A 26,265-nucleotide genomic window follows, 5' to 3' on the forward strand; every position below is an offset into this window, starting at 1 on the left:
CTGAGCCGGGCAAACATTATCTGGAATGCCCGCACAATCATCTTCAGCGTCATCTTCGCCAGATTCGTTGCCATCCACAGCAGTCTCGATATAAGGAGTGGTTGGAATATATCACACAGTTGATTTTGATCTTCTGCTTCATCGAGCTCTTGAATGAAATCAAGCATTTCTTGCAACGATAAACCGCTGTAATTCACAAAATATCAATAAATATGATCAAAAATTCTAAAAAAAAACTACACCAAACGTAACTAAAACCCTCTACCCTAGAAGTCCCACGGTTACCATATGGTAACGCCTTGAGTAAAATACAAAAAAGTTACACAAAAAATCAAATTTCAAACAAAACTAAACTTGCATTTACTAGTTTATTTCATCAACTGATGCAATTTTTTTGGAAATATATCAAAAAAGCAAAAAGTTATTCATATACTTACCGACGCACAGTGCGGCCGATTCCCGAAAAGCTGGCCAAAACTCAAAAAATTAAGTAATTGATTCAAAATCGGGGGTTGTCGTGGTCGCTGATTACGAATTTGATCTTAAAATTTTGAAAATCCACCCCCTTCCACCCCTATTGACCACCCCCTCACGTGAAATAGCGTATATTCTAGAACATAATCAAGATGCATGTTAATTTATATGTTTTCGGGGTCGCTGATTACGAATTTGATCTTAAAATTTTGAAAATAAAAAATACAGTTTGAAAACTCAAATTTTATAAAAAAAATTGCAAAAAATGTATCTACGTATTGCTGCAGCTAAAAATTTTGTGTCGAGGTATTGATATGTACTAAAGATTTCTCGTATTTTACTAACCTTCCGAAGATGATTCCATTTGGTTTTGTTCAATTTACTCCATTACAAAATCTTTCAAATGTGTACAACTTTCACTATTCATCGACAGTAATACGATGCTCAAACGAAGCCCACGTTGCGACTGAAAATACAGAAGATATTTAGGGTACAGGACGTTGCTATGAACGGTTTTCACTACTCAAGGCATTACCGTAGCCAACCCAAAGACAAAAAAACTCTATCTAGAAACTTTTTTTTCGACTTTTGGCCAGCTTCTTGGGAATCGGCCGCACTGTCGTCGCGACGTGCCATGTTAAAAAACCACAATAATTCCCTTTTTTTTCACCTGAGTTTGACGTCTTATAGCTTTGCTAGCTGCACTAAAAATAACAAAAAACTTATGTTTTTCCGTGAGCTGCATTTATTCTGCATGAAATACAGTTATTCTTTTTTGTTTTTGTTATTTAGTTCAGACATAATACGTAAAATTGCAACGGCATGTTTGCATTACCATATGGTAATCGTGGGAAGATTCGGGTTAAATTTAGTTGTATTGCACAAAATTAAATCCAAATTGTTCGTTAGTTTATAATTTATTAACTAGTTACAAAGTAAATAATACAAAAAAAAATATGTTCAGAATGTCCAAAAAAAATAAAAAACCTCTATCTGACGCGTTGAACTCGATACGAAATATATTCTATGAAAGTACTTATTGAAAATAAAACCAAAAAAGCCTTTACACTATAAAAAATGGATGATGAATTACTTAAACAAAAAGGAATTAAATACGAAACGTTTAGACTAAAAGATGAACGAGGATTTAAAGCAATACTACGCAATATGTTCTATTCAACGGACACGGAAGATATAAAACAAGAGCTAGCTGGGTTAAGTCATGAAATAATAAACATTCATTATATACAAATAACCAACACAGAGCGCAAAAAGCAATCACTTTGACTATTTTCACTTGAGCTAAAACAAATGCGTATTGACGTGCTCAACACGTTTTGGAACTTAAATCATTTTTAATAAATAAATCATCGATATAATGTTGATTTCGGAGAATTGAGCTGAAGGTATACAGAGAAGCAAACATACAAGCAACCTCAATAGTCATAGAAGACACAAAAAGTCAAATAGCGATATCTACATTATGTTGCCCGCTCAAATATATCAACACAAAACATCAATACCTGCATAATCTAAAATCTAAAATCGGAAAGGAAATCTTTACCTTGACGGGGAGACTAAAATGCCAAAAATATACTTTGGGATCAAGATTAACTAATAAAAAAGTGAAGCAAGTAATTGAAGTCATTCGAAAAAATAATAGTCGATTTCTTAGCATAGGTCAGCCAACCTACTGGCCAACAGAAACAAAAAAATATGACTCACTTGACTCCTGCATCATTAAAAATATATCATATGAAAGTCTGACGATAAAACCATGTTTAGAGCTATCTTCAGACCATTCTCCACTAATTATGACCTTACTTGGCCGTACTGAAGCAAAATAATCCCTGGGTCTATACAATTCCAAAAGGATTGGAACTAATGCTCGTCAAATATTGGAAGAAAAAGGCATAATAAATATATCACTGAAAACTCAAGATGAAATTGACTCCGCTATTGTATATTTCAATAATAGTGTAATACAAGTAGTTGCTTCCCTACATCAACACTGAAAATAAGAAATAAATAAAATACAAAACACAAAGAGAGTAAACTTCAAAATTATATGGCAAACCAGGGAACAGCTGCATCTACAAATTACTCCTTATGGAAAGCAACAAACAATAATAATGGCGCTGTAATACATATGCTGCAAACAGTCACCGACGTAAACGCAGTCCCCTGTCAGTTGTTACGATCAAACTAATGAGAGCCCCATGTAAATGAAAAATTACTTCCCTTCCGCATCGTAGTATCGTAGGTTTTGTCGTAGGGTTTTTGAAAATTCCCCTCAGAATTGCTCTCTCACCACACAGTGTTGCCAAACAATACATTTCGAAATCAATTACCAAATTAATTTGGGAAAATTTTAATAATGTTAATTATAGATAATTGAACTATTTGCATTTGTTGGTTTTTGGCTTTGGTTTATTAAACAACTAGCAAACCCGGCCCGCTTCGCTGGGCACACTAAAATAGAATAAATATGGTTTAGAACAGAAAAGATATGGTTTTCATATTATTTATTTCTTTATTCTTTATTCAAGCGCTTTGGCATAAGCAAAATTTTTTGTTTTTCTATTTGGTTTTGAGTAAATATATAATGTTGTTGGCTTCCCAACACGTGAACAGCCAACGTATAGTTGACCATGGGTGAATACTGGTTCTTCTAAATACATCCCGCATATTTCTAAAGTTTGCCCTTGTGATTTGTTGATAGTTATTGCAAATGCTAAACGAATGGGCAGTTGCAAACGCTTGAATTCAAATGGCAATTCAGGTGGAATCATTGGAATTCTCGGTATTAGAACGTCTTCATTCTTGAATTTGCCAATTAAAATAGTTGCTTGGATAACATTATTCATCAATCGTTTGACTACAAGTCTAGTTCCGTTACATAATTCTGGCTGATTAATATTCCGAAGCATAATAATGGTTGCACCAACTTTTAATTGCAAATAATGTGGCGGAAATCCAGATATATCCAATGAATTCAAAAATTCGGTTGGATAGTTAACTACTTGATCTTGGTCGATAATTGTGTCAACAGACCGGTATACAACAGTATCACCAGGAATTTTATCGAAGATATCTGCATTTTTTCTCGTTAACATCTTTATTCGTACCAGCTAATATAGCTCGTTCACTTAGCCAATCGTGATTCTTGTAATTTTGTGTTATGTCGGAAAAACCTTTTGCACCAAATCGGCCTTTGATTCTGCTATTTGACAAAAATGATCTGGAAATTTAAATAAGCCATTATTATCAATAAGGAATTTGTCCATTGTAATAATTGCTTTGAAAAAACTTCAGCACTTGAATCATTTTGGAGTGGAACGCGAACATTTGTGTTTAGTGTTAATTTCGCCACATATCGCCACAAATTAGATGCTTTCAAGCACGCATTCAATTCATCAGCTGGGGTTGATCGCGGAATAACGGGTAACGTTTGTCTAAAATCACCAGTTATTAAAATCAATTCTTCATTAACTTGTAAGTTTCATTTGAACATTCGGATTTCACATTAAATTATCAAATTTCGTAAGAAATTATTCACTGTTCCAAAATCCACTCCAAAAAAATTCACAAAAAATTTTTACACTTCGCACTTACGTCTTCTCCTTATGGCGTCCAAATCAGAAAGAAATATTGACACATTGTAACTCACACTGTCAATTTGACAGTTCAGTTCCGCCCCAAGCGTTAAAAAAGTAAACGACATCATGGCTGGTTCAAAAGAACGCTGTACGCGTTGCCAGTGTTCCGAATTACAACCAAACTTTACGAAACCCATTTTCAATACTTACTTAACAATGAGTGTAGAAGTTTCTGTTTTGATAGGTAGTTTATTGCTGGAAACAGTCACCGACGTACGTAGTCCCTTACCGCAGCCCCTAGAGAGCACAAAATTGAGCAAAACTCATCCCGTAGAGAACTACTACTATTAGTTACATATATACACAATACATCGGTTTGTGTGCGTATGGGTTTGGTTGTATCTATACAATGTTGCCATTGATATTTTTGCTACACACTTTTTCACACATCCGCGTTACCAATTACAGTTTTTCATCTTATTTATAAAATAAAGTCAACTTTTTGTGTGTGTTCGCTAACCGGCCGTGTCTTTGCACCGAATTAAACCAAACTTACACACATTGTTAAGTAGGTATTGAAGATGGTTTCCGTATAGTTTGGGTACCTATTGGTGGATAGGGTCTCGAGATATAGGTCAAAACGTGGACCCGGGTAACCTTTGGATGTGTATGTACAATATGGGTATCAAATGGAAGCTGTTGGTAAATGCTTTAGTTCAGAGTATTTTTCAAGCCGCTTCGTGACTAGGGTCTCGAGATAGAGACCAAAACGTGGACCCGCCGTATCTTTGCACCGAATTAAACCAAACTCTACGGAATAGAAATATGGGGAACGGCTAAAACACCAAAACACTTCAGCTTATACAGCGAACACAATCCAAAATATAACAAATGCTGGTAGGTTTATTCCTAATAAAGCCATACATCGTGACTCAAATGTAGACACAATCCAAGAAATAATCACAAAATGTAGCACTAAACATATACAGCGACTATCAGTCCACCAAAACGAGCAAATGAGTAAAATAGTGTACATATATACATACAGGGTCCGACACTCAAAGCGTAACCAATTTCAGACAGCTCGCGCAGCATTTTGCCGAGAGTAAACACGAAAAAAGAAAATCAGTAATGGATTTCAAACGTTAAAGTGTGATTGCGTTATATATGGCTGGAAAATCACAACCAGCGATTGTTCGTGAGCTCGAGCACCTTAAAGTAAATAAAGTTTTTGTTTATCGCACCATTACTCGTTCAAATGATACTGGTAGCATCGCGAAACGTTGTGGAAGTGGTCATCAAAAGACTGCAACGTCACATGAAATGGTTCAAAAGGTGAAGAAGCGACTTGAGCGAAATCCCCGGCAAAGTGCCAATCAAATGGCGAAAGAACTGAAAATATCGGACCAGAGCATCCGCCGCATACTGACAAATGATCTCAAAGTCAATCCTTATAAGATCCAAAAGGCGCATTATCTCACACCAAAGCAGAAACAAGGCAGACTTGAGAAAGCGAAGGAGTTTCTTTGCTTGGCCTAAAGCGGTGAATTTCCGAACATGCAGACCATGTTTTAACAGGACTCGGAACCATCTCACAAAGCTTGAGTGCACCAAGAATGGCTGAAAAACAACGTTCCGAACTTCATAACGTCCACCTCTGAAATTCACCAGACGCTAATTCGATGAATTATTCTCTTTAGGCCATTTTAGAGAACAAGGTCCGAACTAAAATATTCACCTGTCTCGAGGCGCTAAAAAAAGCCATTGTCCGCGAGTGGGCCAAAATATCTGCTAGTCACATTCGGGCAGCTTGCGATTCGTTTCTGTACCGTTTCAAGACCATAGTCAACGCAAAAAGTGGTCATATCGAGCAAACGTAAATTGATTATTAATTTTGTATTATATATATATTGTATATTATTATACTATGAATTGATTAAAAGTAATTTTCCCAACTAAATTTGTAGCCTTTTTAATTGGTTACACTTCGAGTGCCGGACCCTGTATATATATAATTGGCGCGTACACCCTTTTTGGGTGTTTGGCCGAACTCTTCCTCCTATTTGTGGGGTGCGTCTCGATGTTGTTTTACAAATGGAAGGACCTACGTTTTCAAGCCGACGCCGAACGGTAGATAGTTTTTATGAGGAGCTTTTTCATGGCAGAAATACACTCAGAGGTTTGCCATTGCCAGCCGAGGGGCGACCGCTATTAGAGCCAACTTTTTTTTTAGTTTGGTTTTTCACCGAGATTCGAACCTACGTTCTCTCTGAGAATTCCGAATGGTAGTCACGCACCCACCCATTCGGCTATGGCGTGAAAATATCAAACAAAGGTTAAAACGACTCTCACCGACTGATTTAACTACATATAAGATTTACTGCGTAAGTAGAAAACAGGTCCTTCTTACATTGATAAAAATTCGCAATTGTACAAAGATTACATAGAGTTAATATTTAACATATTGTAATAAAGAAAGGGGATAGTAAGAAAAAGAGAAAGAAAAAGAAAAAGCCACTTTAAAGGAACCCTATTGAACAGAGACCAGCCAACTTCCAATCATTCACCCTAATGGCAGACGAATTAGAGAGTGATACGAGTATGAAGAACCTCTTCTTAACTGCTTGATTATAAAGATAATAGCGTTAATCTCGCTGCTTACCCAAATGGTATGTCTAGCATTTGCACCACAACTGATGAGAATGACCTGTTTAAGAGATGGCAGTGATTAACCAAACGCACCCGAGTCGAAGAGAGGAGCTTTTCCTTGGTTTACTATGAGGTATTCGCCGACCATACCTGACAGCCGTCCCTCAATAGCACCCAAATGGGCCCGTACCTCCCTCTCACTATGGGATTTTGCGTCTACCAAGGCTACTTGTAGGTGATACCTGCCCACCTCGCTATAAGAAAACCTCGCAGCCGCAGCCACCGGACTAGTTGTACGGCCCTGAATATCCTAGAATGAGGAATTTTTCATTCTCTCGGCAGGATGCACAATTATGGCACATGTTCTTTAAAAAGATAAATTTTTTGCTGAATAATAGTATTTTCATTGTATATCAAATTGTCAAATTGTAAATCACTATTTTGTTTATTGAATGTGGTTAAATATACTATTAATAATTAGCCTTCGCTACAGTGAAAGTTCTAAATACATAATACTTTGGGTAAAAATGAAATAAAAATTCATAAACTATACTCTGGTATTTTTTAACCCAAAAATGTACTAAAAAGTACAAACTTGCTCTCAGAATGTAGCTTCGGATGGCCAAATCTTGTATTCTATCAATCTTGAAAAATTGTAACCCATTTTGAATATTAAAGAACAATTTTTTGATTTTATTTATCTTTATATTAATATGTGGAGACGGTTTGCACAATGTATTAAAATAGATACATAAGTGAATAGGTGCAGGTAAAATTAATCACACTATATATGTACATATATATGTATCATGACACATATATATGTATCATGATATAAAAGTTGATGAAACAACTGGAAACTTATATATTGTGAATCAATACTATTATAAATTCTTCTCTTCTTAATTGGCGCGATAACCGCTTACGCGATTTTGGCCGAGATTAACAAAGCGCGCCAGTCGTTTCTTTCTCGTGCTAACCGGCGCCAATTGGACACTCCAAGTGAAGCCAAGTCCCTCTCCACCTGATCTTTCCAACGCAGAGGAGGCCGCCCTCTTCCTCTGCTACCACCAGCTGGTACCGCATCGAATACTTTCAAAGCCGGAGCGTTTGTATCCATTCGGACGACATGACCCAGCCAACGAAGCCGCTGGATCTTTATTCGCTGCGCTATGTCTATGTCGTCGTAAAGCTCATACAGCTCATCGTTCCATCGTCTACGATATTCGCCGTTGCCAACGTGCAAAGGTCCAAAAATCTTACGCAGAATCTTTCTCTCGAACACTCCAAGCGTCGCTTCATCGGATGTTGTCATCGTCCAAGCTTCTGCGCCATACGTTAGGACGGGCATGATGAGAGTCTTGTAGAGTGTTAGTTTTGTTCGACGAGAGAGGACTTTACTGCTCAATTGCCTACTTAGTCCAAAGTAGCACTTGTTGGCAAGAGAGATTCTACGTTGGATTTCAAGGCTGACATTGTTATCGGTGTTAATGCTGGTTCCTAAATACACGAAGTCTTTTACAACCTCAAAATTATAACTGTCAACAGTGACGTGGGTGCCGATACGCGAGTGCGCCGACTGTTTGTTTGAAGACAGGAGGTACTTCGTTTTGTCCTCGTTCACCACCAAACCCATTCGCTTTGCCTCTTTATCCAGTTTGGAGAAGGCAGAACTAACAGCGCGGTTGTTAAGGCCGATGATGTCAATATCATCGGCGTACGCCAGCAATTGTACGCTCTTATAAAAAATTGTGCCTGAGCGATTAAGTTCTGCGGCTCGTACGATGCTCTCCAACATCAGGTTAAAGAAGTCACACGACAGCGAGTCACCCTGTCTGAAACCTCGTTTGGTATCAAACGGCTCGGAGAGGTCCTTCCCAATTCTGACGGCGCTGCTGGTGTTGAGCAACGTCATCTTACATAGCCGTATTAGTTTTGCGGGGATACCAAATTCAGACATCGCGGCATACAGGTAACTCCTTTCCATACTGTCGAATGCAGCTTTGAAGTCGACGAAAAGATGGTGTGTGTCGATTCTCCTTTCATGGGTCTTTTCCAAGATTTGGCGTATTGTGAATATTTGGTCTATGGTAGACTTTCCAGGTCTGAAGCCACACTGATAAGGTCCAATCAGTTGGTTGACGGTGGGCTTCAGCCTTTCACACAATACGCTCGCTAGAACCTTATAGGCGATATTTAGAAGACTAATCCCGCGGTAATTGGCACAAATTGCAGGATCGCCCTTCTTATGGATTGGGCAGAGCACACTTAAATTCCAATCGGCAGGCATGCTTTCATCCGACCATATTCTGCATAGGAGCTGATGCATGCACCTTACCAGCTCCTCGCCGCCATGTTTGAATAGCTCAGCCGGCAGTCCGTCGGCGCCCGCGGCTTTGTTGTTCTTTAGCCGTGATATTGCTATTCTCACCTCGTCATGGTCGGGTAACGGAACGACAATTCCGTCGTCAACGATTGGGGTATCGGGATCTTCACATTCTCTATGACATGCGCAGCTGTCACCGTTTAACAGGTTCGAGAAGTGTTCCCTCCATAATTTAAGATTGCTCTGTACGTCAGTCACCAGATCACCGTCTTTGTTCTTACAGGACAACGCCCCGGTCTTAAAACCTTCTGTAAGCCGCCGAACTTTCTGGTAGAATTTTCGGGCGTTGTTCCTGTTGGCCAGCATCTCAAGCTCTTCGCACTCACGTATTTCGGCCTCTCGTTTCTTCTTTCGGATAATACGTCTCTCTTCCTTTTTCAGCTCTCTGTAGCGATCCCACATGGCTCGCGTTGCGCCCGATCGCAGCGTGGCTCTATAGGCGGCATCCTTTCTTTCTGTGGCAGCATGACATTCCTCGTCGTACCAATTGTTTTTTCGGGCTCGCCGGAATCCGATTTCTTCTTCGGCGGCGGTACGTAGGGAACGAGAAATGTTGCTCCATTGCTCGCGCATGCCGGTTTGTTGGGCAGTGCTCTCCGAGAGCAGGAGTGAGAGTCGAGTGGCGAATCTTCTGGCTGTCTGTCGTGATTGCAGCTTTTCGATGTCGAACATTCTTTGCGCAGGTAGATGTACGTTTTTTGCTGCACAGAGGCGGGTGCGCAGCTTGGCTGCAACAAGGTAATGATCCGAGTCGATGTTGGGTCCTCGGATCGTGCGTACATCTAATACACTAGAAGCGTGTCTTCCATCTATCACAACATGATCGATCTGGTTTCGCGTTTTCCGATCAGGAGACAGCCAGGTAGCTTGGTGTATCTTTTTATGCTGGAATCTGGTGCTGCAGACTACCATGTTTCGGGCCCCGGCGAAGTCGATCAGCCTCTGTCCGTTACCGGATGTTTCGTTGTGCAGGCTGAATTTTCCGACTGTGGGACCAAAAATTCCCTCCTTGCCCACCCTGGCGTTGAAGTCGCCAAGCACGATTTTTATGTCGTGGCGGGGGCAGCGCTCATAGGAACGTTCCAAGCGCTCATAGAAGGAATCTTTGGTCGCATCGTCCTTCTCTTCCGTCGGGGCGTGGGCGCAAATTAGCGATATGTTGAAAAATCTGGCTTTGATGCTGATTGTTGCGAGACGCTCGTCCACCGGAGTGAACGACAGTACTTGGCGACGAAGTCTCTCTCCCACAACAAATCCGACACCGAATTTGCGCTCCTTTACATGGCAGCTGTAGTAGACGTCGCAAGGTCCTATGGTTTTCTTTCCTTGCCCCGTCCATCGCATCTCTTGGATGGCAGTGATGTCAGCCTTTACTCTCACGAGGACATCAACCAGCCGGGCAGAGGCACCTTCCCCATTAAGGGACCGGACATTCCAGGTGCATGCCCTCAAATCATATTCCTTATTTCGTTTGCAGGGGTCGTCATCAGTAAAGGCAGTTCTCATCCGAGGCTTGTTAATTCTTTTCATTGGGGGGGATTTTTAAGTGGCGGGTCCCAAACAAAGCGCACAACCAGCTATCCTGGAATGCTTCGCCTTCTCACGTTAGCTCACTCCCGAACGGGTGTTCGGAAGCTACCCAGAGGATACGTGGGCTAATCCCGGCCGTTGTGAGCTGCTTGAACCATATGTAGAAGAATCGTCCTGGCCACTCCCAAGTGAATGGCGATCAGTAACTTGCCCCACTTGCGTGGACTTCTACACATGAATCCATCCATAAATTTGATTCAGAAATTATGATGGTCATGAATTGTTTTTTATTATGCTTTTTTAAAAAAAAATTATTATTTTTTCCGTAATACAAGAAATTAAATGTTTCCAATGTATGAATAAAAAAAATTATGATATTTGAAATACACAAACATAGGATCGCTTAATACAGGTAAAATGGGATATTTTTCACATCTAATTTTACTACATCTATTCCCATATAATATATCATGTTAAAAGTTTCAACATAAGCTATCCATTTAGATATGTTTCAACTTTTTTCTATGACTATAAATACTAAAAAAAAGGTATGACTAAATGTTGCTTTCCTTATTTATAACATATAACGTCGAAATTTCGACGTATGGGCGATCCTAGATTATTAAAATCTGAAGCTGTGTCTGCCTCTTTTAAGCCTTAAGTTTTAAAGGCTTTTTAGTCTTTTATAATTCATCAATATGGAAATTACAATAAATCAATAATTGTTTACATAATGCAAACTTACAAAGTTTAGAAAGTAATAACAGTAAATTTAACTTTATATGTATGTATGTATATTTCATAACACATAAATGGAACATACAAGAATAGGATGAATAGTAGAAATAAGATAGAAAGAGAAATGGTAACAGTTCAGTCACAGACACTTTTATTATATAGAATTAAAGTAATCGTAGATACTCCTAAGGATCACATTCTTGGCATATTCAGGAATTGAATTCCAGAGCTTCACAGCATTCATAAAGAATAAAGACAAGTAAGAATACTATATTTTATTTATTAGGCTTTGGTGCCTATTAGATCTCATCAATATTAATTTCTCGTAAAGCTTTTTGGGAAGTTTAAATTCTATTATTGTAATTTATTATATAAATAAAGGTACAATTTGTAGCCGCCAGATAATCAAATATGCTGCATCTTAGAATTTTGTTTTTCCACAAAGAAATGTGGTCATATCTTCTGACACGATAGACGTAACGCGTAACATCATTAAACGCAAAATCAATTATGTGAGATGAAATAGAGTCAAGCTTGCTATACACGAGCTCAGTGTATGTGATGTGTGGTACAATTAGTATAAAGCTAGCTTCCTTTTAGTTTATGGTATAATGCCGTAAACCTAAAATTCTTAATGTACGTAAAACGGTATACTCGTACACGTTACTAACAACTTTATTTACATGACCAGAACAGCTCAACATCAGGGAGCTATTACAAACAAACACTTTTGGAATATCTTCCACATGTACTAAAATGTTACCAATGGGCAATACATATGACTTGGCCGCATTTATCGTGGGCCCATTGACAAATTGCTGGCAGTTCAATATTAATTTTAAAACACAATTCCTCAACAAGACCAATTCTACTGGACAAATACTATTGAATACCTTTAGGATAAGCATGGACATTGACATACTGTCGCACAGAGAATATATCATTCACAAAGAGACTAAACAAAAAAATCCAAAAAAATGCGTAAGCTTTTTGCACCAAAGGTAAGGTTTTACTGAATCAAATCTCTTAGAGAAATCCAGAAGGAAAAGTGGAGATACGTCAGCGACTCTCACACATTTAAAAAGGCTGATAAAATGCTTACAGCTCTCTAATCACTAGGGCTAGTATCATTGCTCAGATGGAAAACACGCAGTTGTGAAACAGTAATATGTGTTAAAACGTGTTAAAGCCCAGAATAAATGCCAGCACAAGTTTCATATATTTCAAGGATATCCCATCCTCTCCAATGTCATTGGACTTGATACCCATTACAGATATCAAACTTCTGATTCAGATACCACATCAAATTGCAACTCATATTTTAAACCAAAATTGCTAATCAAATTTTGGCTAGAGTTGTTATTAAGTATGTAAGGGTCAATTTTACATTCAAACTTAAATTATGTACCTGCAAGCTTTTTAAAATGCGCCATAAATCTTTATATGGTACTTGAGATCCAATATTTAGAGTATAACTGCTTTGCATTTTTTGACGTGATAACGTCTTATAATTCGATTTAGCCGGCTGCACGCACGAAAAAATGTGTCGTTACCTTGCTCATTTGTCGTTACTTTGCTCATTGTCGTTACCTTGAATGAACTGCAAGCGAAAGCGCGGAACGAACGACAAAGCAAACAAAGCAAACGAACAGCAACGTTCGACATCTTGCTCTCTCCTACTTAAGTGAGCGTATATATGTATGTATATGCGCATATGTACATATATAAATTCACGTATTTGTATTTGCATATTCCTTCTTATTGATTATTATTAATTTAATTTACTTGAAGAATTTACAATAAAACCAAGTTTGTTAATAATACCTGCTGTCTTAATGTTATTATTATTAATTTTTTGACGTGATAACGTCTTCTAATTCGATTTAACAGGCTGCACGCACGAAAAAATGTGTCGTTACCTTGCTCATTAGTGTTACCTTGCTCATTGCCGTTACCTTGCTCATTTGTCGTTACCTTGCTCATTGTCGTTACCTTGAATGAACTGCAAGCGAAAGCGCGGAACGAACGACAAAGCAAACGAACAGCAACGTTCGACATCTTGCTCTCTCCTACTTAAGTGAGCGTATATATGTATGTTTATGCGCATATGTAGCTACATATATAAATTCACGTATTTGTATTTGCATATGCCTTCTTATTGATTATTATTAATTTGATTTACTTGAAGAATTTAAAATAAAACTAAGTTTGTTAATAATACCTGTTGTCTTAATGTTATTATTATTAATTTTTTTATTATATATGAAGGAAAAATGTATGGTAATATTTACCATATAACTTATAAGATATGTTGTATACTAATATATGTATATAAACATGCATATACATATACAATTTCGCGCAATTTTCAAAAAGAATAAATCTATATGTAAAGATGCATACAAATCATATGGACATATCAAATATACGAATCTATTCCGTACGCAAGCAAATGTAAGCTAATGTGCTTGAACTGCAAGCGAGAGCACGGAACGAACGACAAAGAGCACAATCGGTCCCCGCGTTCGGCAACGTGTGACATCTGGCTCTGTCCTACTTGAGTGAGCATATATATGTATGTATATGTATTTATATGCGCATTTGTATATAAATTCACATACTTGTATTTGCATATGCCTTCTTCCTGTGTGCATGGTAATGAACAGTGTTCGGACTTTTTTTTTCGTTTAGTGGTAGAATTTAAAAAAAATAGTGGTAGATTTATAAAAAAAGTGGTAGATTTAGGGTAAAACTTAAATATGCTTTATTTATTTAATAACAAACATAAATATAATATTTCACATAAGATTTCGTAAAAAAAATTTGTACTTCAGTTTTTTAAAGCTATTATAACGACATAAATATAAAAAACTTATGTTTTTGGAACAAAATTTCCATCTATATGCTTGAAGCTATTGCGAAAACGTATTAAGTTTCTGGAAGGAATATATATTTCTTGACCATCACACATTTCTTTAGCAAATATAAGGTTATTTATTGTGTTTGTTTTCAAGCGATTTCTTTTTTCGGTTTTTATAATTTTCACGATTGAAAACAAATGTTCGGCTGCCGCGCTACTATGTGGCAAAACTGCCAAATTGCACATGTACTTACTTAAATTGCTAAACATAAACTCACTATAAATATTTTCCTCCTTGCTTAAAGCTTTCCATCCTCGAACGATATCCTCTTCGAATATATCTTTAGTTTTTTCTTTGCTGAAAACAATGAAAGATCTCCATTCATTGTTTAATATTTCTTCCGAAAATCCGAGAAATGGAAATTCCTTAAACAAGGGTAAAATAGTTGGCATATCGCCTTTTTGAATTTTAAAAGGGTTAAAATATTCAAGTAATTTTAATCTTTCGCTTTTAAAGTCAAACCTTTTTAATAATTCGTCACATAGGCATAAATAATACTTAAGTAGATCGTTTTTTATTTCATTAACATCAATTGCGTTGGTTTGTAAAAATTTGTTACATTGTACACCGAAAAACATTTGTGAAAATGGTAAATGAAGTTTTGTATCTTTATAATTCGCATCCAAAGAAATATACTCAAGACGTACAAAATTTTGCAGCAATTCTCTAAAAAAGTAGTTGTTCGTGAGTATAATAAATGTATCATTGTTCCTTTTGATTGATACTCCTTGTTCAGAATATTTATTTTTTTTAAAATGTCATTTAAAAATAAAAAGTACGCAAAATTTGTGTCATTAAGCTTATTTAAAATATCGGTCGCGCATGAATCGGTTAATTCTTCAAAAGAATACATTGAAAAGAAATACTTCAAAGGCTTCCACTGTTCTATTATACGTTCGATTGCTGCTTCCATAGACAGCCATCGTGTTTCACAAACTCTCAGAATTTGGTGAGGCATAGCTTGAAAATAATCTTGTAACTGTCGAAAGTCATGTCGGCGCTTGGAGCTGTGTGAGAAAAATGCATACACATTACGCACGAGCTTTTCCAACCTTGCAGGCAATTGCTTAGAAGCAGCAGATGAACATAAATTAAGAGAATGGCACGTACAACCTAAAAAAAATAAATGTTTGTTTGATCCTTGGAATTTTTGTTTTACACTATTATGTTTTCCCCGCATTACAGATGCATTGTCTGTTGCTAGGCCTATAATATTAGTTGTTGGCACCTTGAGGTTCTTAAAATAATTTACAATAGCGTCATATAATCATTTTGCCGTACCATCTACAACTTCTAAAAGTCCAAAGAAGCGATCAACAACACTGTGTTTTCCAACTGGGATATAGCGAACAATTAACACAAGACACTTCTTCATACTTATATCTGTACCCTCATCAATGATGATAGAAAAGCAAGTGGACCTTAACTCGTTGGCAATGTCCTCTCTAGCGTATGGACCCACAATATCATTCACTATAGCCGTTGCTTTTTTTGAACAGCACTTTACACCTCTCTCATCAGAGCTAAGAAAATTTAACAGCTTTGGCAATGTATCCATCAACGTAAATGGCAGAGAATGTTGCACACAGTACATAACCAGCGCAAGTTCCTTAGATTGGTGTGTAGTTTCTGAATTTTTTTCAACACTTTCCGAAATGGTGATTTGCTTCAGCCGGGCCTGGTCTTTTGTGTTCACTGCGTTCATATGCTTTTTAGTATTAGCATGCCGGTCTAATAATGTTCCATCATTTGCAAGAAACGTTTTGCAATATTTACAGAATGCTTTAAAGTCTGCATTTTCTAGCCATTTCCGACCATCTTCCCATTCCTGCTTGTATTTTTGATTGTACTTAGATTTCTTTTTTGTCGGCTCATTATTATTTGACGACTCAGTCGTTGCAGGCACGTTTTCTGCAGTATATATTCTAAAGAAGTTTGTATTTTATATTTCTGTACACAAATCTCAATATTAAAAAAGTTTACCTTTTTAGGAATTTCTCCATCTTCAACAAATACGAAAACGCAACAATATTAAATGAGTGGCCCAAAATTATGTGTCAAACGTCACTGTTGCCAACATCATTCATTGCGCAAAGTATTTGACGATATATTAAAGTGCTGCCAGCCTGTTTCTTTTTTTAGTAGAATAAAAGTTCTAATATAATATTGTAATTCATAACATATTAACTTTATAACAAGATTGACTTTTTCAAAAGTTGAAAAAAGTGGTAGATTTTTAAGCTTGCGTGGTAGAAGTGGTAGAAATTCAAATTTTCGGAAAAAAGTGGTATATCTACCACTTTAGTGGTAGAAGTCCGAACACTGGTAATGAACCAATTCTCTGTTGAGAATAAACGATGATAGGAAAAATAGGAAATGAAAGGGAGTGTTTCAAGTGTAATGTGTCTTGAGAAAGTCAAATCGATGATGATGCCTCTAAATGTTGTTGACTTATTAACGTCTGATGCACAATCGAAATTGAAGATATCTTTCATGAATTTGATAAATGTTTCGTCATTTTTCACGTTTGTGTAAATGTAACTTGACCTATTCCATTGCAATTCCATTTACCTCCTCCTCTATATCCATACAAAATATCTATCAAACAAATAAAATTGAAATTTTGTTTTGAAAATTGCAACCATTCCATCAATATTTTCTTATGACGTTGTCACGTTAAACTATCGTCAGTAAACCGACTTTACAGACAACCTCTTTTTTTATTATATATGAAGGAAAAAATGTATGGTAATATTTATCATATACCTTATAAGATATGTTGTATACTAATATATGTATATAAACATGCAAGTGACATATGTAACATATGTACATAAGAAATATAGCTTTAAGTATATTCTCTCCTTAGAGTGAGAGTTCGACTCGGTGTCCTGAGTCAAGTCAGTAGTTAGTCTACCGTGTAAATATAAAGTTGAATAAAAGTACCTTAAGAAATAATTAAGTAGTAAAGTTTACTGGCGCAGTCAAATTTTAAGAACCTACACACGACGTTTGTTAAAGAAAAAATGTATGTTTTGTTAAACAAAAATTAAAGAAAATATGAAATAAACACAAAAACAAAAAACTTTAAATTAAGGAAAAATACTTGTTTTCTAAGTACACGTGATTTAAAGAGGTTCACCTTCACAGACCTCTATGAAACGAAAAAGTATATATTAAATTGTGAAAATATATTAAAAATTGTGAAAATATGAAAAATTACAACATCACCTTGAATGACATCTAAAAAGAGAGAACATTAAAATATTTGAAATAAATTAACTCCAGAAATTAAGAGAAATTCTCCCAAAGAAAACTTTTTACATTCATAAGTACATTTAGTGCTACTTTTACTGGTGAGTTAGTGTATGTATGTGTGACAACGAAGTCAACGAGATTTGCCAGCAATTGTTGTGTATGAGCGTGGGATCTACTTCGGCAACAACAGCGATAAGAGTTGTAAAATTGAGTGCATCAGCAGCTGATCCAACCGAATTGTCAATATCTTCAACGAACGTTATCGCAGCAACAGTAACAATGGCTGAAGCTAATCAAAAACGAGAGCGAACTATTCAAAGTGTTAAGTTAGTTGCTCCCTTTGATGGAGACAGGAATTATTTGGCGTTATACATTGATTGCTTAAACGCATTAATGCCAGCGTCGTCTTCTCTTAATGAAAGCGAAAGGCCGTTTTATTTCCAATGCATCATAAGCACTCTACGCGGACCAGTATTAGACGTAGTCAGAAGGGAACAACCTGAGACATGGGAAGTATTGAGAAATCTCTTGATCGAAGAGTTTGCAGATCCCACACCAGTGACAACGGCAATATTGATGGTTGGTAATATTAAATTTAAAGGTAACGTAAGGTTGCTTTGTGAAGAAATAAATGCAGAAGTATGTAAAATTAAAGATAGTATAAAATTAAGAGAGTCAAATACCTCAAGTATAAATTTTTTGTACACTGAGTTAACACGAACTAGTTTAAAAACTCTTAAAAGAGAATTACCTTTTCACTTAGTAGCTTTAATTAATGCTAACACAGTTACAGATGTGAAGTCTGCTATTCAAATTTTAAGAGAAAATGAAGTTTATGACAACGTTGTTATAGGAAAAAATACTAAGAGTAATCCAAGCAAACAGCAATTCAACAGTTACAGAATTCCAAATGCGCATTCAACTTTAGCTTATAATAACCCACAATATAATCCGTACAATAATGGATTCGCTGATACGCAACAGTATTTTCCTTATGACCCAAGTAATTTTCAAATATCGCCATATGCACCACCATGTAATACCCGTTTTAGCTTTAATCCACAAAATCAAGCACATAGCTCACAATTTAATAGCAACAACAATTTTCAAAACCCATTACAAAATTCGTATAATAAGCAAGCAGTACATTCACAACAAACATATAGAAATAGGGGCATTAATTCAAATCAATCTAGAATTAGGCGTTTTGGAATTCCTGAACCTATGGAACAAGATAATGAGAATTTTCGGCTAGAAGCCTCGGATACTTACCAAAAGTTCAACTAATACTCCAAAATTGCATTTGTAAGTTTCTCGTTGACACGGGGTCATCAATAAGTTTAATTAGACCTAATATTTTTAGCACACAAATTCTTGAAACGAGTCCCATAACGTTGACAACGGTTACAGGGAAAATAACACTAAACAAAACTCAAAAGGTATCAAATGAAAGAAAAAATATGAATTTAGTATTCTACGTGTACGATTTTTCCACAAAATATGATGGATTGATTGGTTATGATATACTTAAACAACTTAATGCTAAAATTGATATCGTTCAAGAATGTATAGTTTTAAATGGTGTCAACTACAACTTTATTGATAAAGATGATTCAAAACCATGCTTATTTTTAGAAAACTTCTGTGCAGTCACTGATCTAGGATTTAGACTACAACATCTGAATAAAGAAGAACATATCGCTTTAAAGAAACTTTTAAATAAATATAGAAATATTTTTTTTAAAGAAGGTGACACACTAACATTTACAAATAAAATCAAACATAAAATTAAAACGATACACGATGACCCTATTTACGTAAAGTCTTATCGATATCCCCAAATGCATAATTTAGAAGTAGATAAACAAATTAAAGAAATGTTGCAACAGGGTATAATTTGCCACAGTAAGTCACCGTATTCAGCACCAATCTGGGTTGTGCCAAAGAAGCTGGATGCTTCTAAAATACAAAAGTGGCGGATTGTTGTAGACTATCGTAAGTTAAACGATATCACTGTAAACGATAGATACCCTATACCCATTATGGATGAAGTGCTTGATAAGCTTGGTAAATGTATTTACTTTAGTACCATAGATTTAACAAAAGGATTCCATCAAATTGAAATGGATCCAGCTGATAGAATCAGAACTGCTTTTTCCACACAAAGTGGACATTTTGAGTTCTTGCGTATGCCGTTCGGGCTTAAAAATGCACCGTCGACATTCCAAAGGCTGATGAACACAGTCTTAGATGGTTTGCTCGGAAAAATTTGTATGGTATACTTAGACAATATCTTTAGCACTTCTCTCCAAGAGCATATCGAAGCTCTTGATAAAGTCTTTCACAGACTTCATGAAGCTAATTTGAAAGTACATATCAACAAGACTGAGTTCTTAAAGAAAGAAACCGAATTCCTAGGACATATTGTAACGTCTGAGGGAATAAAACCTAACCCGAATAAAATTGACTCAATTTTGAAGTATCCATTGCCTAGGACTACGAAAGAGATTAAGCAATTTTTGGGACTAGTCGGTTTTTATAGAAAATTTATTAGAGATTTTTCCAAAATTGCAAAACCTTTAACTCAGTGCTTTAAAAAAGGCAACAAAATAGTTGTTAGTAAAGAATACGTAAATGCAGTAGATACGCTCAAACTTCTCATAACAAAAGGTCCAGTCTTGGCATATCCAGATTATGAAAAGAAGTTTACATTAACTACTGATGCATCCAACGTAGCTCTTGGGGCCGTTTTAAGTCAACAAGGGCATCCTGTATGTTTCGCTAGTCGTACGCTCAATGAACACGAATTGCATTATTCCACAACAGAGAAGGAGCTGCTTGGTATTGTTTGGGAAACTAAATATTTTCGTCCATATTTATACGGTAGAAAGTTTGTCATAAATAGTGACCATTGTCCCCTTCAATGGCTCCACAATTTGAAGGAACCGAATTCAAAACTACAGAGGTGGAAGAGGAAACTCAATGAATTCGACTTTGATATAAAATATATACCAGGCAACGAAAACCACGTAGCAGATGCATTATCGCGTGTTGAGCTCAAAGAATGCTATTTTGGCGACGATTCTTCCAATATCGCTACAATACATTCTGAAATGGAAGACTCAGAATCACATATTCCGATTTCCCTAAGACCAATTAATGTTTTTAAGCGACAATTAAGATTAGTAAAGAGTAATGAAAATACTTTACATACAGAAAATATATTTAAAAATAGCGTAACTACCATTAACTACATCGACTTAACTATAGACAAAATAAAAGACATAATAAAGAAATTTTTAATAGGCAAGAGCGTTACTATTTTCATGCCTATTGATAAAGACTTTGTGAAATTTCAAGACGTTTTTAAAACCCTAATTAACAATAGACGACACAAAATATTACTAGCGACTAAAGAGCTTCAAAATATACGAGACTTTGCCGATTTTAAAACGAAAATCCTTGAAATCCACTTAGAAGGTCTTCACCAAGGTATTGAAAAAATAGCTAATCGTTTTAAAAAACAATATTACTATCCGAACTATTTAAAAGAAATTACTAAAATTGTAAATGAATGCGAACTTTGTAATAGGTGTAAATATGATCACATCAACCTCAAACTCCCATTGAAAATAACCCCACCTGTTTACGAAATAAGAGAAAAGTTTGTTATCGATTTTTGGGAATGGGGAAAAAAACATTATCTTACATGTATTGATTTGTATTCAAAATTTGGAGCCGCTGAAGAAGTCCTAACATTGGTTAGAAACAAAAAGGGCACTTCTAAAAATATTTAATACAATGGGACCTCCAAAAATTTTGAAAATCGATCAAGACCAAGGTATTAATAACGTAAATATTAAAAATTGGTGTGATCAGCTCAATATTCGGATTGAAGTAACAACAGGAAAAACGGGTATTGCAGATATCGAACGTTTCCACAAAACACTAAATGAAAAACTTAGAATTATAATTAGCTCAGATGATAAAGAGTTGAAATACATGCAAATTGAACAAGCTCTTTTTACATACAATCATAATATAATACATTCTACGACTGGTGAAACTCCATACAATATTTTTTTCAATCGTTTAACACCTAAGTTTAACGCGCAACTTATAAAAGAAACCAGAATAAATAATGCAAATAAAAAACGTAGAGAAAACATAATAGACACTTCTTTATTAAATGCGGAAAATTCTAGAAAACGTCTAAATAAAACCAAAAATCCCTTTAGAAAAGTAGAATTAGTCAAACCAGAAAATGACAATGAACATTTTATAGTTAGATTTAAGAATCGTAATGTAAGAAAATACAAAAGTAAATTTAAAAGAAAGAAGAAATTCAAAGAAAGTTAAAAATGTTATATTCTCTATATAAATGTATTCAATTCTTTACTTTTTAAGAAACATCACTAATACTTTATTAATCCTTTATATACATACGAAATTTTAAGTCAAAATGTTAAAAATTGAAATTTAAGTTTGTCGCTTAAATCTTTTGAATTTGAGTCTTAATAGTAGTTTTCTTCATTATAAAAAAAAAAAAAAAAAAAAAAAAAAAATCATGATCATATATAGATAAATTATGAACTGAAGTTAATGTGTTTAAATAATAAGGATACTGCTCTTTCTTTGTGGAGGGAGGAGTGACATATGTAACATACATAAGAAATATAGCTTTAAGTATATTCTCTCCTTAGAGTGAGAGTTCGACTCGCTGTCCTGAGCAAAGCTCAAGTCAGTAGTTAGTCTACCATGTAAATATAAAGTTGAATAAAAGTACCTTAAGAAAAAAATTAAGTAGTAAAGTTTACTTGCATATCCATATACAATTTCGCGCAATTTTCAAAAAGAACAAATCTATATGTAAAGATGCATACAAGTCATATGGACATATCAAATATACGAATCTATTCCGTACGCAAGCAAATGTAAGCTAATGTGCTTGAACTGCAAGCGAGAGCGCGGAACGAACGGCAAAGAGCACAATCGGCCCCGCGTTCGGCAACGTTCGAGATCTGACTCTGTCCTACTTGAGTGAGCATATATATGTATGTATATGTATGTATGCGCATTTGTACATAAATTCACATACTTGTATTTGCATATGCCTTCTTCCTGTGTGCATGGTAATGAACCATTTCTCTGTTGAGAATAGGACGATGATAGAAAAAGTAGGAAATGAAAGGGAGTGTTTCGAGTGTAAGGCAAAATCGAAAAAGGCAAATCGATGATGGTGCCTCTTAGTGTTGTTGACTTATTAACGTCTGATGCACAATCGAAATTGAAGATATCTTTCATGAATTTGATAAATGTTTCGTCTCTATATCCATACAAAATACCTATCAAACAAATAAAATTCAAATTTTGTTTTGAAAATTGCAATCATTCCATCAATATTTTCTGATGACGTTGTCACGTTAAACTATCGTCAGTAAGCCGACTTTACAGACAACCTCTTTTTTTTTTAAATGGCTGTAGCTTTATTTTATGTAGGTATTCTTGTATTGCGACCAATCCTTATCAGTGTTGATTTTTGTCCATTTTGTGTAAATTTTATTCCGAGTTTTTAAAGCTTAACAGACTTTATTATTGTACCATGAATACGAGCTATTCATAGGCCGAACAGTAGGAATGGGGACAGGATGGTCAAGTAGTTCGGTGAGGGTTTAATTAAAAAGTCAAGTTTTCATCAACAATCTTTGAGAACCAGTAGTTCTCCCAGTTAATATTTCATATATCAGCGAACACACCATTGACATTTAAAGTCTTCAGATACATAAAAGTAACACTATCAGCAGCACGATTAAATGACTCATGTAAAGCACAAAATATCAAGTCATGGTAAAATTTAAGAATATGGCCAAGACTAGACGTAATACCAAGGTCTAGCAAACTAGGATTCGAATTTTTGGCTAATCTTCTTGGTAACAATTTGTTAACTACAGAAAGCCTGCAACGAATATGTGGTTAGTGGCATAAGGGGCATATAATAGAAGGTTTACATTAAAATCACCACATACAACATAACACGCATATTCAATTAACAGCATTTCAACTAGAAAGTCAATTTTCAAGATTGACCTGTAATAAATAGTAACACCTTCCCGTTTGCTTGTGTTCGGTCATGACCTAGAGGATTCTAGCATGGGATTTCATGTTTCTGAGTGTATGTATAAAATATGTAAGCAAAAATATCAATGGCAACATTGTGTAGATACAACCAAACACATACGCACACAAACCGATGTATTGTGTAAATATGTAACTAAAAAAACGCAGTTGTTCTCTACGGGATGAGTTTTGCTCAATTTTGTGCTCTCTAAGGGCTGCGGTAAGGGACTACGATGCGTCGGTGACTGTTTTCAGCATTAGTTACATATTTACACAGTACATTGGTTTGTGTGTGTTTGTGTTTGGTTGTATCTATATAATGTTGCCATCGATATTTTGCTTACATACTTTTACACACATCTGCGTTATCAGTTACAATTTTTCATTGTTTAATAAACCAAAGCCAAAACCCAACAAATGCAAATAGTTCATTTATCTATAATTAATATTATTCAACATTGTTTTTTAGTTATTTTAACAAAAATTAAAATTTTTCCCAGTTTATTTTGTAAATGATTTGGAAATGTACTATTTGGCAACACTGTGTGTGAGAGAGCAATTAGCTGACACGGCTCTACGGGAATTTTCAAAAATCCTCGTATAATATCTACGATACTACGATACGGAAGTGAAGTAATTTTTCATTCATGCACATGGGGCTCTCATTAGTTTGATCATAACAGCTGACAGGGGACTGTGTTTAAGTCGGTGAGTGTTCGCAGCATAACGCCACGACTACGAAGATTTGAAGACGTCATTATGCAAATGGCGGCTGCTGCGAATCCTTTTGAAAAAACCGAAACTGCTTCATAGTAACATTTGTAGGCCCAACTTAAATTATTGTGATAAGTTAATATCAACAAGAAAGGGGAGCAAAATACAAACAACAGCAAATAGCCAAAAACCAAAGATGATAAAGGGTTTTCCAATTAGAGGTGTTATTTTGATACTCAAAGAATGGTTTTGTTGCTTGTGTGGCACGTAGCGCCGTCTTGTTGAAAATAAACGTTCTCCAGATCAATACCATCCATAAAAAATCGTTAATCATCTCTCATCTAGCGCAATCCATTCACCGTAACTTTTGCTTCAGCTTTATTTTCGAAAAGTACGGTCCAATGACTCCACCGGACCATAAACAGCACCAAACAGTCACACGTTGAGTATAGAGAGGCTTTCCAACAATAACTCTTGGATTTTCTGAGGCCTCATCAGTCAATATGATTTTTCGATGGAGTTCCGGATCCTTTTCATGGATTTCAGCGACCCAATCAGCAAAGACACGACGTTGTTGATGATCGGCCGGCTAGAGTTCTTGTGCTCACCGGACTTTATAAGCCTTAAAACCCAAATCTTTATGCAAAATACGGTGTAATGACATTTGTGGAATGCCTAATTCCAAAGAACGACGAGAAATGGACAAACCTGGGTTTTCTTCAGCACTTTCGGCTACAACAGCAATATTTTCCTCTGTTCTAGAACGACGTGCACGAGTTTTATTCTTCACATTACTAACTTGTCTCAACAGCTCGAATTTTTTCACCAATTTCTGTATTGCGGTCCGACAACGTGCTTCACGATGACCCAAAAATTTTCGAGTTTTACGAACCGTTTCTGCCAAACTTTCACCATTTTAATAGTGAATTTTAATAATTTCAGTGCGTTGTTTAAGCGTGTATCATTCCATTTTTATTAATGGCGTAGTTTCTACTTGTCAAATATCAAAAATTTATAGCTTCAAAAGTGACATCTACCGAAATAGCGGGCTATTCAAATTAACACCAGTCATTGGAAAATCCTTTATATTAGCAGGTTTGGCCCATGAATAATGAGGTGGAGCCTAACGTTGTCTTATTATTTTTCTCTAAGTGGATTTACCAATATCAGCTGATTTTCGTAACGTCGCATAAGTGCAATTGGTAACCAGTATTACCAGATTACCATTTTCGTAAATTGATTTCGAATTTTTTTTATCTCCAACCTCGGAGTTTTAGTTTTTCCTCCCTGGCATTTTTCTAGTCTCTTATAATTAAAATGTGATGTTTATAATTATGTAAAATATAATTTTTTTTAAATGAGTTGAATAATTCACTCGTTCTTCTAAGCTTTACTTTTTTTCCCGCTACCCGCAATTGCTATTGCAGGCCATAGACGGGATACAAATCAAAACAATCCGTGGAAACTCATTTCGTCACACACGTATGGATTTATTGACGATTTTAGTTTCACGTTGTTTGTTGCTGAGTGAACATGGAAGGAGAATAAACATGAAAGGAAGAGAGGTGAGAGCGGGGAAAGGAAAGTCGTTCAATTTTGGTGTAGGGCTATTTTAAAAGGCGACACGAGTTTTTGCATTCAATTTTTTTCACACTTTTTATATTAGCGTTTTTGTCTACTTCTTTATATTTTCTAATCAAATTTGCGATGATTTTAATTTCACATTTTGTCCTTATATTTATCACTTGTATTTTTGCACAGCGGCGGCCGTAGCCGAATGGCTTGGTGTGTAACTACCATTCGGAATCCGGAGAACGTCGAACCTACCTCCTTGAAACACCAAAATTCTTCATTTCCTCAGTTTTTTCTAATAGCGGTC

The 26,265-nt window shown here is 35.8% G+C and overlaps 1 protein-coding gene across 4 annotated transcripts in view; it reads left to right on the plus strand.

Moving 5' to 3' along the window:
* The window catches only part of LOC128869321 (probable serine/threonine-protein kinase mps1), a 236,573-nt gene that overhangs the window by 44,530 nt on the left and 165,778 nt on the right, over positions 1-26,265 (plus strand). For all 4 annotated transcript variants that reach the window (XM_054111849.1, XM_054111852.1, XM_054111851.1 and 1 more), the window contains exon 2: positions 6,307-6,457. The gene's annotated coding sequence lies outside the window, so the exon portion shown is untranslated. The remainder of the gene's footprint in view (positions 1-6,306; positions 6,458-26,265) is intronic.

The sequence above is a fragment of the Anastrepha ludens genome, chromosome X (genome assembly GCF_028408465.1).
Source record: "Anastrepha ludens isolate Willacy chromosome X, idAnaLude1.1, whole genome shotgun sequence".
Classification (NCBI taxonomy): Eukaryota; Metazoa; Arthropoda; class Insecta; order Diptera; family Tephritidae; genus Anastrepha; species Anastrepha ludens.